Raw genomic sequence first — 15736 nt, forward strand, 5'->3', positions numbered from 1 at the left:
CCGCGAGCTATACCAGATTGGAATAATAGAGAATTGTGAAGGTGGTTAGATGAACCCTCGGTCAGGCACTTCAATGTGATTTGTAGATTATCCATGTAGATGTAGATGTAGATATAGGTGTACGCGTCATGACTTTGCAGACTAGTAAACAAGCTTTTTATTTTCCACAAGGTGCGAACAGGATACCCCGATTATAGTATCTAGTACCGAACCTTGTAGTCATTTACAAAACAAAACAAAAATTCTGCTGCTCAGTTCAAATAACTTTCAGTTTTGATCGCTCATCTAACCGACAGTATGTAGGGAAATGAGTAATACGATGGCTGACACGAACAGAGGCCATAATTTTGAACTAAACGTTTCTGGAAACGTCGTATTCCGAGAAGTTGCCTATACGCGTGGTTTAGCCTCAGAAGCAAGCAACAACCATTGGTGGGAACACAATGGTACCTTGCAACGCGCGCCGCGTCCTCCCGTTATTGGCTGCGGTACGGTGCGCGAGATATCCCAGGACGCCCGATGTAATCCCGCGAATGGACCAGGCAGGTGCCGTCAGCCAGTACAGATTCGGTAATCCGAGGCGCGGAGCGGCCGCCATGACGTATCGACCGGTGGTGGCAGGCAGCGGCGGCGAACAGGTAACCGGTAGCGGCCGCAGATCAGCAGCCGCCGCCGCGCTGTCCCTGCAGGCTACGTTAATTGTTTCCGCACGACGGACCACCGCCACAGCAGTCCCGCCACCGTATCGGACGGCCGATCCAATCGCGCGCGAAATACCCTCCCCCGATTTGTGAATCTGTGGCTGATGGCTCTGGACGACAATAATCTCTTGCCGGCACACAATCAAAGAACAACCACGTTAATCATTCCAAAAGTGCAAATATGAAGTCCGAAATATTATGTAAGCTGTTACTAAGATTATTAATGTTCTATTTATTACATTATTAAAGAATTTTTAATCTGAAGCTTCAGTTCTCTTAGGTTGTTCGCAGATGATGCTGTAATTTACCGTCTAGACTTAGGACTACTTAAGCCTAACTAACCTAAGGAGGTCACACACACCCATGTCCGAGGCAGGATTCGAACTTGCGACCGTAGCAGCAGCGAGGTTCCGGACTGAGATGCCTGGAACCGCTCGGCCACAGCGGCCGGCTAAGAGGATGTCATTAAAGTATGCTTCACATACACGCTGCAACGGTCGTGAGAGTTAGATTCCTTTTTAGATGGGACTTGGTGACTTAATCCGAAGACCAGTATCATTTGCAAAGCGATTTAGATAAGATTGCTGTATGGTGTGGCAGGTGGCAGTTGACTCTAAATAACGAAAAGTGTGAGGTGATCCACATGAGTTCCAAAAGAAATCCGTTGGAATTCGATTACTCGATAAATAGTACAATTCTCAAAGCTGTCAATTCAACTAAGTACGTGGGTGTAAAAATTACGAACAGCTTCAGTTGGAAAGACCGCATAGATAATATTGTGGGGAAGGCGAGCCAAACGCTGCGTTTCATTGGCAGGACACTTAGAAGATGCAACAAGTCCACCAAGGAGACAGCTTACATTACACTCGTTCGTCCTCTGTTGCTGCGCGGTGTGGGATCCCTAACAGGTGGGATTGACAGAGGATATCTAAAGGGTGCAAAAAAGGGCAGCTCGTTTTGTATTATCGCGTAATAGAGGAGAGAGTGTGGCAGATATGATACGCGAGTTGGGATGGAAGTCATTAAAGCAAAGACGTTTTTCGTCGCGGCGAGATCTGTTTACAAAATTTCAGTCACCAACTTTCTCTTCCGAATGCCAAAATATTTTGATGAGGCCAAGCTACACAGATAGGAATGATCATCAAAATGAAATAAGAGAAATCAGAGCTCGAATAGAAAGGTTTAGGTGTTCGTTTTTCCCGTGCGCTGTTCGGGAGTGGAATGGTAGAGAGATAGTATGATTGTGGTTCGATGGACCTTCTGCCAAGCACTTAAATGTAGATAAGATGTAGATGTAAAGAAGTAACATATTGCTAAGTAAGTAAGTAAGTAAGAGCTAAGTGGTAAGGAAGGCTAGCACGACATTTTTTCTCCAGATCAGTTACAGTACGATAAAAAATAAGAAGAGTTGCTCACAATTCGTTCGTTTCATACTTTAAGAAAAGACAGTAAGAGCTCATTCTTCTGAGCAATGAGAAAGGCTATTTCCTGGAGTCACGATTGTGGCGCAGTTAAGTGCAGGTACCCAGAGGTAATGCTGGGACAATCACTGATTCTTGGAAAAAGAAAAAAAAAAGCACTCTGACGTAAAAACTCGCAACACCAAGAAGAAGTTGTGCGTCATAACCTAAAATTGTTTGACGTATTTCTAGAGCTAAAAGAGAGTGGCGCTAGTAGTGCCACTAAGAGGATATTCAAATAGCTCTGAGCACTATGGGACTTAACTTCTAAGGTCATCAGTGCCCTAGATCTTAGAACTTCTTAAGCCTAACCAACCTAAGGACTTCACACACATCCATGTCCGAGGCAGGATTCGAACCTGCTACCGTAGCAGCAGCACAGTTGTGTACTGATGCACCTAGAGCAGCTTGGCCACAGCGACTGGCTAACAGGATGTCATTCAGGTTTGCTTTGCATACACGCTGCAACGGTCGTGACCGTTAGATACCTTTCGAGATGGGACTTGGTGACTTGTTTTTCTACAAGAATGCCATTAAGCCGACATAAGACGCCGTTATCAACACCTCACTGAGTGCGGACGAGGCCGCGTAATGGTATTAGAAGACGCTGGATGTATCTTCTGTAACACTGCCGAAAGACTTGACAGGAATGTAAGCCACTGTACACGATTGCTGAGAGCGGTGGTCACTGGAATCCACGGTCTCCCACATACGGTCGCAAGAAGACCGAGATTCGGACGGCCACGTGGCACTACTGGCAGGGAAGACCATAGTGTTTCTCTAGCTTATCGGGTACAGCTGCAGCAGCAATTTGTGCAGCAGGTGGCACCTAGCCAGACGCCTTGCAGCGTCCATTCCACTGAATCCTAAACACCTCTATTTACGACTTCTGTGGTGTGAAACGAGAGCTGTAGTTTCTAATGAAAGCTGGTTCCGACTCGGTGCCAGTAATGGCCGTGTGTTGGTTAGAAGGAGGTCAGTTTGTAACACCATAAGTCTAATGCTCTACTGATTTATTTTGCGTTTTGTTTTATTTAATGTTACATCGTTGAGCTTCTGTAAATGTGTTTGATTGAATCGATAACAGAAGATGGTATGTTGCTTTCTTTGTAAAAACTTTGATGTCTTTTAGAGTGTAAGAAATGTAAACTCCGTAATATATACAATATGAGCAAATTATGTTTTGTCTTTGTCATATATTCTCTTTGGTTATTTTTAAAATTAAATAATTTTATCTAAAAAGTTTTGTGTAGAACTACTAATATGTTGAAATATTTTGTTTTGTGTAATATGTTTGGTTGCTGTTATGTAAACTGCTGATCTTCTCTCAGGATTCTTAGTTACTTTGTATGTAAAAGGCGTCGTGGTTCCCCTAAATTACTTTGTATGTAAAATGCGTTGTGGTTCCCCCATGGAACGGAGCTTTGTAGTGCGCGCAAAATGTGGTTGGCATGGATAAAAAGGTGGAATTAAGAGCCAGACGGGTACGAGATACCAAACTATCAACTGCTCATGTAAAAGTTGTGTATTGTGCTGGTTCCGAGACAGGCTTTTCCTGACGCTTTCCAATGCTTCGGATGGATGGTTAAAGAGCTAGAACTATTCTGAAATTAGTATCTATCATCGCCACCAAGAAATGACGGAGTCCAGCAATTCTACCTGCAAATCTACCTACCAACATGTACTCGCCACCACATTGCGCAATCACTGTATTAGAACGGAAGAACTATAGTAATGTACAGTGAAGGATCAGCTTATTGGATGTGTTAGTGTGCTCAGATATAAGGTAATTTATAACTGAATTCATGTACCAACCTTGATATTTCCATTATCATTACACCTCTCATGTTACTCTCCGATTGAACTAAAGCGATTACCGAGTGTCCTTTATTGAAAGCATATTAAAATTAATATGGCAATAGAGTGTGCTAAATTTAATATTGTTTGTTGAGAGGATCTTACAAATATCTCAATTTTGTGCTTCAATGCAGCAAAAGTTGGGAATTGATAATGTCGAAAGTTAAACGTTCATGCTTGTTAAGGGCTTCTTTATTTCGTGTATTGAAAGTATGTTTAGTTTGCTCTGCTACAGTGGTCAAGATTAAGGGCCCCTCTCCATTGAAAGTAGTTAAAATGCAAAAAGTTACTTAATTGTAGACAGTTTCAATTACTCTTGCTATTCTAGTGAAATCTGTATAATATTGGGTTCATCTTGTGTATTAAAATTTCATATTAATGGTGTAACTGGGTGAACAGTTTGTCTATTGTGCTCATGCTAGATAAAGATTAATAGAAAGGCCATTGTCTATAGAAATAGTAACTTCTTCATTCAAAAGACAGTGAGAAGTAATTTGTTAGTGAACTCCATTTAATTTTCATTCTAAGTAGAAAGGTGTTAGTAGTGAGAGACTTAATCTATACACAGTAACTACATTTTTTGCGAACCACATCCATATTTCATGTCAGATAGGAATTTGTTTGAAAAGTAATACTAAACCTATGTCCAATTTACGATTCTACACTGAATATTGAGAGTAACGTTATTTGACCATTCAGTTTGGCTAAGTCCTCAAGATAATAGCGTATTTTGTTACCTGTTATATTTACGCAAACAGTTTGTTCTGATCTGTTATCTCCAACCTTAACTTGAACATACTGTATTCAGGTGCCAGAGTTCATTGCAATCGCGTGTGGAAAGGTATATGTTGTGTTTGTCCGTTAAAGTTGCTCATACCTAGATTTTTGAACAAGAATGTCACTCATTCTCATGCCTAATTAGGCTGGCGACCGTTTTCTTTATTCTTTGAACAGTGTAGATAGGTAAAATATTGCTTGTTACTGATTAAATATTTACGTAATTCTGACTTTCACTTCCGATAAGCCACCTCGGTTAGGTACAACACGGTCAACATAACGGAATTCCTCTCAGAGGGTAACACTGCTCTGGTGTTTCATACCATAACTGCTTGTATAAAAATAATTTCACTATACGAACTGCCTCTAACTTTAAGGTTATGGTATATCAAACTGTAGTGTTATAAGCTGTGGACCTGTATCCAAGCTCTTTGCGTGCATTCCACACTCACTGGATCTATATCTGGTCTGCGAGCTCGCATGACATCAAGAGCACTCTGGTGGTTATTTCATCCACCCTGACTGCAAAATTCCATGATAGTGTTCTGATGCCACCTTCTGTGCTGCCCTTCGTGTTCTACATTTCAGGGGTGCTTTCCAGCAGTATAGCACTCGCCCACATTCCACATTCCGCTGTTTCAACCCAACAGGCTCTACAGAGTGTCGACACGTTTCCTCAGACTGCTAGATCATCATAAATATACACTACTGGCCATTAAAATTGCTACACCACGAAAGTGACGTCCTACGGGTGCGAAATTTAACCGACAGGAAGAAGATGCTGTGATATGCAAATGATTGGCTTTTCAGAGCAGTCACACAAGGTTGGCGCCGGTGGCGACACCTACAACGTGCTGACATGAGGAAAGTTTCCAACCGATTTCTCATACACAAACAGCAGTTGACCGGCGTTGCCTGGTGAAACGTTGTTGTGATGCCTCGTGTAAGGAGGAGAAATGCGTACCATCACGTTTCCGACTTTGATAAAGGTCGGATTGTAGCCTATCGCGATTGCGGTTTATCGTATCGCGACATTGCCGCTCGCGTCGGTCGAGATCTAATGACTGTTAGCAGAAAATGGAACTGGTGGATTCAGAAGGGTAATACGGAACGCCGTGCTTGATCCCAACGGCCTCGTATCACTAGCAGTCGAGATGACAGGTATCTTATCCGCATGGCTGTAACGGATCGTGCAGCCACGTCTAGATCCCTGAGTCAACAGATGGGGACGTTTGCAAGACAACAACCATCTGCAGAACAGTTCGACGACGCTTGCAGCAGTATGGACTATCAGCTCGGAGACCATGGCTAAGGTTGCTCTTGACGCTCCATCACAGACAGGAGCGCCTGCGACGATGTACTCAACGACGAACCTGGGCGCACGAATGGCAAAACGTCATTTTTTCGTATGAATCCCGGTTCTGCTTACAGCATCATGATGGTCGCATCCGTGTTTGGCGACATCGCGGTGAACGAACATTGGAAACGTGTATTCGTCATCGCCATACTGGCCTATCACCCGGCGTGATGGTTTGGGGTGCCATTGGTTACACGTCTCGGTCACCTCTTGTTCGCATTGACGGTACTTTGAACAGTGGACGCTACATTTCAGATGTGTCACGACTCGTGGCTCTACCCTTCATTCGATCCCTGCGAAACCCTACATTCCAGCAGGATAATGGACGACCGCATGTTTCAGGTCCTGTACGGGCCTTTCTGGATACAGAAAATGTTCAACTGTTGCCCAGGCCAGCACAATCTCCAGATCTCTCCCCAATTGAAAGCGTCTGTTCAATGGTGGCCGAGCAACTAGCTCACAATACGCCAGTCACTATTATTGATGAACTGTGGTATCGTGTTGAAGCTGCATGGGCAGCTGTACCTATACACGCCATCTAAGCTCTCTTTGACTCAATGCCCAGGCGTATCAAGGCCGTTATTACGGCCAGAGGTGGTTGTTCTGGGTACTGATGGGTCAGGATCTATGCACCCATATATATATATATATATATATATATATATATATATATATATAAACAAAATTGGAACAGACATCAACGTAAACATCATTTCCGCCCATTTTATTACTCATGTGTGGTTACGCATTACATTTTGTACCACCATACAGATAGACCTTCAGAGGATGTGGTCCAGATTGCTGTACACACCGTTACCTCTAAGACCCAGTAGCACGTCCACTTGCATTGATACATGGCTGCATTCGTCGTGGCATGCTATCCACAAGTTCATCAAGGTACTAATGATCCAGATTGTCCCACAGCTCAACGGCGATTCAGCGTAGACCATTGAGAGTGGTTGATGGGTCACGTCGTCCATAAACATCCCCTTTCAGTGTATACCAGAAATGTTCCATAGGGTGCATGTCGTTATCCTGAAGGAAGTCAATCACAAGATATGCACGTTGGGGGTGCGAAATTTCGTCAATCAAGATGAATGCCTCGGAAGTACGCTGCCGATATGGTTAAACTATCCTTCGGAGTATGGCACTCACGTATCGTACAGCCATTACGACGACTTCCGTGACCACCAGTAGCGTACGTCGCCCCAGATAATACCACCAGAAAACAGCAGGTAACCTCCACCTTGCTGCACTCGCTGGACAGTGTGTCTAAGGCGTTTAGCCTGACCGGGTTTCCTCCAAACACATCTCCGATTGTCTGGTTGAAGGAAAATGCAACAATCATCGGTGAAGAGAACGTGATACAAAATTCAGAGCGGTCCATTCTGCATCTTGTTGGGCTCATCTGTACCGCTCTGCATGGTGTAGTGGTTGCAAAGATGGACCTGGCCACGGACGTCGGGAGTGAAGTTGCGCATCATGCACCCTATTGAGCACAGTTTGAGTCGTAACACGACATCCTTTGGCTGCACGAAAAGCATTATTCAACATGGTGGCGTTGCTGTCAGGGTTCCGCCGAGCAATAATCTGTGGGTAGCGGTCATCCACTACAGTTGTAGCTCTTGGGCGGCCCGAGCGAGGAATGTCATCGACAGTTCCTGTCTCTCTGTATCTCTTCCATGTCCGAACAACATCGCTTTGGTTCACTCCGAGACTCCTGGACACTTCCTTTGTTGGGAGCCCTTCATGACACAAAGTAACAATGTGGACGCGATCGAACAGAAGTAGTGACCATCTAGGCATGGTTGAACCACAGACTACACGAGCTGTGTACCTCCTTCCTGGTGGAATGACTGTAACTGATCGGTTATCGGACCCCCGCCACCTAATAGGTGCTGCTCATGCATGGTTGTTTACATATTTGGGGGGTATAGTGACATCTCTGAACAATCAAAGGGACTGTGTCTGTGATACAATATCCACTCTCAACGTCTACCTTCAGTAGCTCTGGTAACTGGGGTGATTCATAACTTTTTCTAATATACACTCCTGGAAATGGAAAAAAGAACACATTGACACCGGTGTGTCAGACCCACCATACTTGCTCCGGACACTGCGACAGGGCTGTACAAGCAATGATCACACGCACGGCACAGCGGACACACCAGGAACCGCGCTGTTGGCCGTCGAATGGCGCTAGCTGCGCAGCATTTGTGCACCGCCGCCGTCAGTGTCAGCCAGTTTGCCGTGGCATACGGAGCTCCATCGCAGTCTTTAACACTGGTAGCATGCCGCGACAGCGTGGACGTGAACCGTATGTGCAGTTGACGGACTTTGAGCGAGGGCGTATAGTGGGCATGCGGGAGGCCGGGTGGACGTACCGCCGAATTGCTCAACACGTGGGGCGTGAAGTCTCCACAGTACATCGATGTTGTCGCCAGTGGTCGGCGGAAGGTGCACGTGCCCGTCGACCTGGGACCGGACCGCAGCGACGCACGGATGCACGCCAAGACCGTAGGATCCTACGCAGTGCCGTAGGGGACCGCACCGCCACTTCCCAGCAAATTAGGGACACTGTTGTTCCTGGGGTATCGGCGAGGACCATTCGCAACCGTCTCCAAGAAGCTGGGCTACGGTCCCGCACACCGTTAGGCCGTCTTCCGCTCACGCCCCAACATCGTGCAGCCCGCCTCCAGTGGTGTCGCGACAGGCGTGAATGGGGGGACGAATGGAGACGTGTCGTCTTCAGCGATGAGAGTCGCTTCTGCCTTGGTGCCAATGATGGTCGTATGCGTGTTTGGCGCCGTGCAGGTGAGCGCCACAATCAGGACTGCATACGACCGAGGCACACAGGGCCAACACCCGGCATCATGGTGTGGGGAGCGATCCCCTACACTGGCCGTACACCACTGGTGATCGTCGAGGGGACACTGAATAGTGCACGGTACATCCAAACCGTCATCGAACCCATCGTTCTACCATTCCTAGACCGGCAAGGGAACTTGCTGTTCCAACAGGACAATGCACGTCCGCATGTATCCCGTGCCACCCAACGTGCTCTAGAATGTGTAAGTCAACTACCCTGGCCAGCAAGATCTCCGGATGTGTCCCCCATTGAGCATGTTTGGGACTGGATGAAGCGTCGTCTCACGCGGTCTACAGGTCCAGCACGAACGCTGGTCCAACTGAGGCGCCAGGTGGAAATGGCATGGCAAGCCGTTCCACAGGACTACATCCAGCATCTCTACGATCGTCTCCATGGGAGAATAGCAGCCTGCATTGCTGCGGAAGGTGGATATACACTGTACTAGTGCCGACATTGTGCATGCTCTGTTGCCTGTGTCTATGTGCCTGTGGTTCTGTCAGTGTGATCATGTGATGTATCTGACCCCAGGAATGTGTCAATAAAGTTTCCCCTTCCTGGGACAATGAATTCACGGTGTTCTTATTTCAATTTCCAGGAGTGTATATTGAACAGCCAAAGGAACTGGTGCACCAGCTTAATATCGAGTAGGGCCCCTGCGAGCACGCAGAAGTGCCGCTACACAACATGGCATGTTCTCGACTAACGTTGAGGTAGTGCTGTAGGGAACTGACACTTGAATCCTGCAGGCCTGTTCATAAATCCGTAAGAGTGAACAGCACGTTGCAAAACATCCAAGATATGCTAAATAATGTTCATGTCTCGGGCGCCTGGAGACCAGCGGCAGTGTTTAAGCTCAAAAGAGTGTTCCTGAAGCTACTGTGTAATAATTCCGGACGTTTGGGTTGTCGCACTGTCCTGCTGGAATTGCCCAAATCCGTCCTAATGCATAATGGACCTGAATGGATGAAAGTGATCAGACAGGATTATAACGTTCGTGTCACCTGTCAAAATTGTATCTAGATGTATCAGAAATCTCAAATCACTCCAACTGCACACACCCCACACTACCGCAGAGCCTTCGCCAGCGTGAACAGTCATCTGCTTACTTGAGGGTTCCATGGATTCGTGAGGTTGTCTCCATACCTGTTCAAGTCCATCCGCTTGATACACTTTGAAACGAGACTCGTCCGACCAGTCACCAACAGTCCAATGTCGGTCTTAACGGGCCAAGGTGAGGCGTAAAGGTTTTTGTCGTGCAGACATCAAGGGTACACGAGTGGACCTTCGGATCCGAAAGCCCATATCGATTATGTTTCGTTGATTATTTCTCACGTTGACTACTGTAAGTGACCCAGCACACAAACTTACAGCAATTTGTGGAAGGGTTGCACTTCTGTCACGTTGAACGATTCTCTTCAGACGACGTTGGTCCCGTTGTTACAGGAGTTTTGATGTTATACCGTATTCCTGATATTCAAGGTACACTCGTGAAATGGTCGTACGGGAAATTCCCCACTTCATTGCTACCTCAGGAATGCTGTGTCCGATCGCACGTGCGTCGACTATAACACAACATTCAAACTCACCTAAATCTTGATAACCTACCATTGCACCAGCAGGAACAGATCTAACAACTGCGCCAGACACTTGTTGTATTAATTAGGCGTTGCCGTATTCTCTGTATTCGAATACGCATGCTTATACCAGGCGCTTTCTTTGGCACTTGAGTCTATATACTTGGTGGTCCATTGATCGTGACCGGGCCAAATATCTCATGAAATAAGCGTCAAACGAAAAAACTACAAAGAACCAAACTTGTCTAGCTTGAAGGGGGAAACCAGATGGCGCTATGGCTGGCCCGCTAGATGACGCTGCCATGGGTCAAACGGATATCAACTGCGCTTTTTAAATAGAAATACCCATTTTTATTGCATATTCATGTAGTACGTAAAGAAATATGAATGTTTTAGTGGGATCAGTTTGTTCACTTTGTGATAGATGTCGCTGTAATAGTCACAAACATATGGCTCGCAGTGGTAGACGAACAGTTGGTAGCAGGTAGGTTTTTTAAATTAAAATACAGAACGTAGGTACGTTTGAACATTTTATTTCGGTTGTTCCAATGTGATACATGTACCTTTGTGAACTTATCATTTCTGAGAACGCATGTTGTTACAGCGTGATTATTTGTAAATACCACATTAATGCAATAAATGATCAAAACGATGTCCGTCAACCTCAATGCATTTGGCAATACGGGTAACGACATTCCTCTCAATAGCGAGTAGTTCGCCTTTCGCAATGTTCGCACATGCATTGACAATCCGCTGGCGCACGTTGTCAGGCGTGGTCGGTGGATCACGACAGCAAATATCCCTCAACTTTCCCACAAAAGGAAATCCGTGGACATCAGATCCGGTGAACGAACGGGCCATGGCATGTTGCTTCGACGACCAATCCATCTATCATGATATATGCTATTCAATACCGCTTCAACCCCACGCTAGCTATGTGTCGCACATCCATCATGTTGGAAGTACATCGCCATTCTATCATGCAGTCGAGCATCTTGTAGCAACATCGGTAGAACGTTACGTAGGAAGTCAGCATACATTGCACCATTTAGAATGGCATCGATAAAATGGGGGTCTATTACCCTTCCTACCATAATGCCGCACCATACATTAACCCGTCAAGGTCACTGTTGTTCCACTTGTCGCAACCATCGTGGATTTTCCGTTGCCCAATAGTGCATATTATGCCGGTTTACGTTACCGCTGTTGGTGAATGACGCTTCGTCGCTAAATTGTACGCGCGCAAAAAAAATCTGTCAACGTCACGCAATTTCCCTTGTGCCCAGTGGCAGAACTGTACATGACGTTCAAAGTCGTCACCATGCAATTGCTTCTGCATTGAAATATGGTACGGGTGCAATAGATGTTGATGTAGCATTGTCAACACCGACGTTTTCGAGATGCCCTATTCTCGCGCAATTTGTCTGTTACTGATGTGCGGATTATCCGCGACAGCAGCTAAAACACCTACTCTATCATCATCATTTGTTGCATGTAATGATTGACGTTTCATATGCGGCTGAACACTTCCTGTTTCCTGAAATAACGTAAGTATCCGGCTAACGGTCCGGACACTTGGATGATGTAGTCCAGAATACCGAGCAGCATACATCTATCACAAAGCGAGAAAAGTGGTCCAACTAAAACATTCATATTTCTTTACGTACTACACAAGTATGTAATAAAAATTGGGGTTCCTATTTTAAAAAAAAACGCAGTTGATATCTGTTTTACCTGTGACAGCGCCATCTAGCGGGCCAACCATAGCGCCATCTGGTTTCCCTCTTCAAGCTGGACGAGTTTCATTCTTTGTAGTTTTGTCGTTTGATGCTTATTTCGTGAGATATTTGGCCCGGTCACTTAACTCTGCCACTTCATCATATATTTCCGAAATGAAGCAAAATTCCAAAAAACAGTTGGCTATTGCCAGGGTTGAGCTTATTTCATGTGCCAACACAATAGGAATGAATGTGTAATCCATAAAGAACAACAAACACTTCCACATGTATGGTTTTGCGACTGAAACGTTATCTGTTCCCTAGTTTTTGCCCTTTACAGGTCTCTCTAGTACTATGGAAGTCGTACCCTAGACCACGGGTATAAATAAATACATCCTACCTATACCGTTCTATCTATTACTATCTCCAGCTCGGGCCTGCTGTAATGCTGTTGGTGCCGAAAAAGAAAGTACGCTGTGACCTGTTTCGCGTATAGTGCTTTCCCTCCTTTGATGTAGCTTGTGACATATACAGTCGTCTCGTCGATATGTCGATCTTCAATAATAAAGAAAAGCCTAATATAACGTTAATTTACGGCGAATGTCCCAGAAATGCAACGACAGCTGTCGTGTTGTACGTCGAATGCAATCAGGATCGACGCATCCTTCAGATCGTCTGTTTCTAACATCTCCACAAAAGCACTCCGTCTTCAGGCCACGAGTGGCCTACCGGGACCATCCAACCGCCGTGTCATCTTCAAGGAGGATGCGGATCGGAGGGGCGTGTGGTCAGCACACCGCTCTCCCGGTCGTTATGATGGTTTTCTTTGACCGGAGCCGCTACTATTCGGCCGAGTAGCTCCTCAATTGGCATCACGACGCTGAGTGCACCCCGAAAATTGGCAACAGCGCATGGCGGCTGGATGGTCACCAGTCCAAGTGCCGACCACGCCCGACAGCGCTTAACTTCGGTGATATCACGGGAACCGGTGTATCCACTGCGGCAAGTCCGTTGCCCTAACATCTCCATAAGACGCTTGGAATCAGGTAGCTTGATACCCAGAAAGTGTCAACGTACACAGCGGCTAAGAATGACAATGACTCTGCTGTTCTCGCCTCTATAGTACACAATTCAGAAGTGAGTGTGGGACAGATTGCACGCCATTTTCATAGGCGTCTCATTCCACTAAAAACTGTACGTAAATGACATTGAACCCGCATTGAAATTTTCGGTTTACACAGCGGTATCACTGTCATTCAGATTTTCTTCTTGATATGTTGTTTACGCGTGAAGCTTCCTTCACAAATCATTGTCATGTCATGTGAATCTCCGGAACGGGCACTACTGGTCCGTGCCAAATCCACACTGGCTTCATACGATTGCTCGTCACGAAAGTGGAGTGCCAATTTTTAGTGCTGCATGATTTGACAATGTTGACTGGAATACTCTCTTTCAAATTCTGAATGTGGCAGGGGTAAAATACAGGGAGCGAAAGGCTATTTACAATTTGTACAGAAACCAGATGGCAGTTATAAGAGTCGAGGGGTATGAAAGGGAAGGAATGGTTAGGAAGGGAGTGAGACAGGGTTGTAGCCTCTCCCCGATGTTGTTCAGTCTGTATATTGAGCAAGAAGTAAAGGAAACAAAAGTTCGGAGTAGGTATTAAAATCCATGGAGAAGAAATAAAAACTTTGAGGTACGCCGATGACATTGTAATGCTGTCAGAGACCGTAAAGGACTTGGAAGAGCAGTTGAACGGAATGAACAGTGTCTTGAAAGAAGGGTATAAGATGAATCTCAACAAAAGCAAAACAAGGATAATGGAATGTAGTCGATTTAAGTCGGGTGATGCTGAGGGAATTAGATTAGGAAATGAGACACTGAAAGTAGTAAAGGAGTTTTGCTATTTGGGGAGCAAAATAACTGATGATGGTCGAAGTAGAGAGGATATAAAATGTAGACTGGCAATGGCAAGGAAAGCGTTTCTGAAGAAGAAAAATTTGTTAGCATCGAGCATAGATTTAAGTGTCAGGAAGTCGTTTCTGTAAGTATTTGTATGGAGTGTAGCCATGTATGGAAGGGAAACATGAACGTTAAATAGTTTAGACAAGAAGAGAATAGAAGCTTTCGAAATGTGGTGCTACAGAAGAATGCTGAAGATTAGATGGGTAGATCACATAACTAATGAGGAGGTACTGAATAGAATTGGGGAGATGAGGATTTTGTGGCACAACTTGAGAAGAAGAGGGGATCAGTTTGTAGAACATGTTCTGAGGCATCAAGGGATCACCAACTTAGTACTGGAGGGCAGCGTGGAGGGTAAAAATCGTAGAGGGAGATCAAGAGATGAATACACTAAGCAGATTCAGAAGGATGTAGGCTGCTGTAGGTACTGGGAGATGAAGAAGCTTGCACAGGATAGAGTAGCATGGAGAGCTGCATCAAACGAGTCTCAGGACTGAAGACCACAACAATAACATGATTGGTACACCTACTGTAGGTCCAATTAAATGGACGGCGATATGCTCTATTTCTCTCATTTCTGCAAAACAGTCTCCCTTATCATGGATGACATAGGACTAAAAGGGCTTCTATCAGTATGGTTCCAGCATTAAGGAAGTGTACACGTGCACATCGAACGCCGAGTGTAGGTATGGCCATATACATCGAGTCCGCGAGCTCCAGTGACGTCACAGTTGGCAGCTACTGTACCAGCAACCCTCAGGCTGTCATACCACTTGACAATGGCTAAGAAGTGCTTGGCGGAAAGCTCGAGTAATTTTAGTCACTTGAAAGGGCTGGAAACATGAGAACATTTTAGAATGACAAATCAAACACCTTTGAACCCTCTAATTTCCTAACTGTTGTTTTATTTAGCCACCAATTTCGGCGATATATTACGCAATCTTCATATACCCAGTCCGATGTGTAGGAAGATTCCAACCTCGGTTTTGATCAAAATAGGAGCCGGCATTCAAAGACTGGTATCTGTTGATAACTACTTGATACAGCGATCACTTGATTTGACAATTTGTACTGAACAGCCGAGGTCCCGCAGCCATATTTAAAACTGTGGACATACTGAGAATTTTTTATTCTACTATACGGTTTAAATGATGATGCTCATAAAACAGAAGATAAAAGTTACTAAGTACTGTAAATATTTCACTGGCGTTCTGCTGTCGTTTTATTGTCATACGACGGTCTTAAGCATGGATCCTTGAGTCACTCGTTTCTGTTATATCGGATTCGAAAGTGAACTTTTCACCTACGCATAAGAATGAATACTCTCTAACCGCAAGTAGTGTGCTAATATACCGCAGTATTCAAGGGTGGTGCCGTTCCTCTACACTTCTTTCACTACCTAGCGTCCAACTGCTGACCGCATGCATCTCCTGTTGTATATAGGAGGCAAGGAAGTTT

This window comes from Schistocerca serialis, chromosome 6 (genome assembly GCF_023864345.2).
Source record: "Schistocerca serialis cubense isolate TAMUIC-IGC-003099 chromosome 6, iqSchSeri2.2, whole genome shotgun sequence".
Classification (NCBI taxonomy): Eukaryota; Metazoa; Arthropoda; class Insecta; order Orthoptera; family Acrididae; genus Schistocerca; species Schistocerca serialis.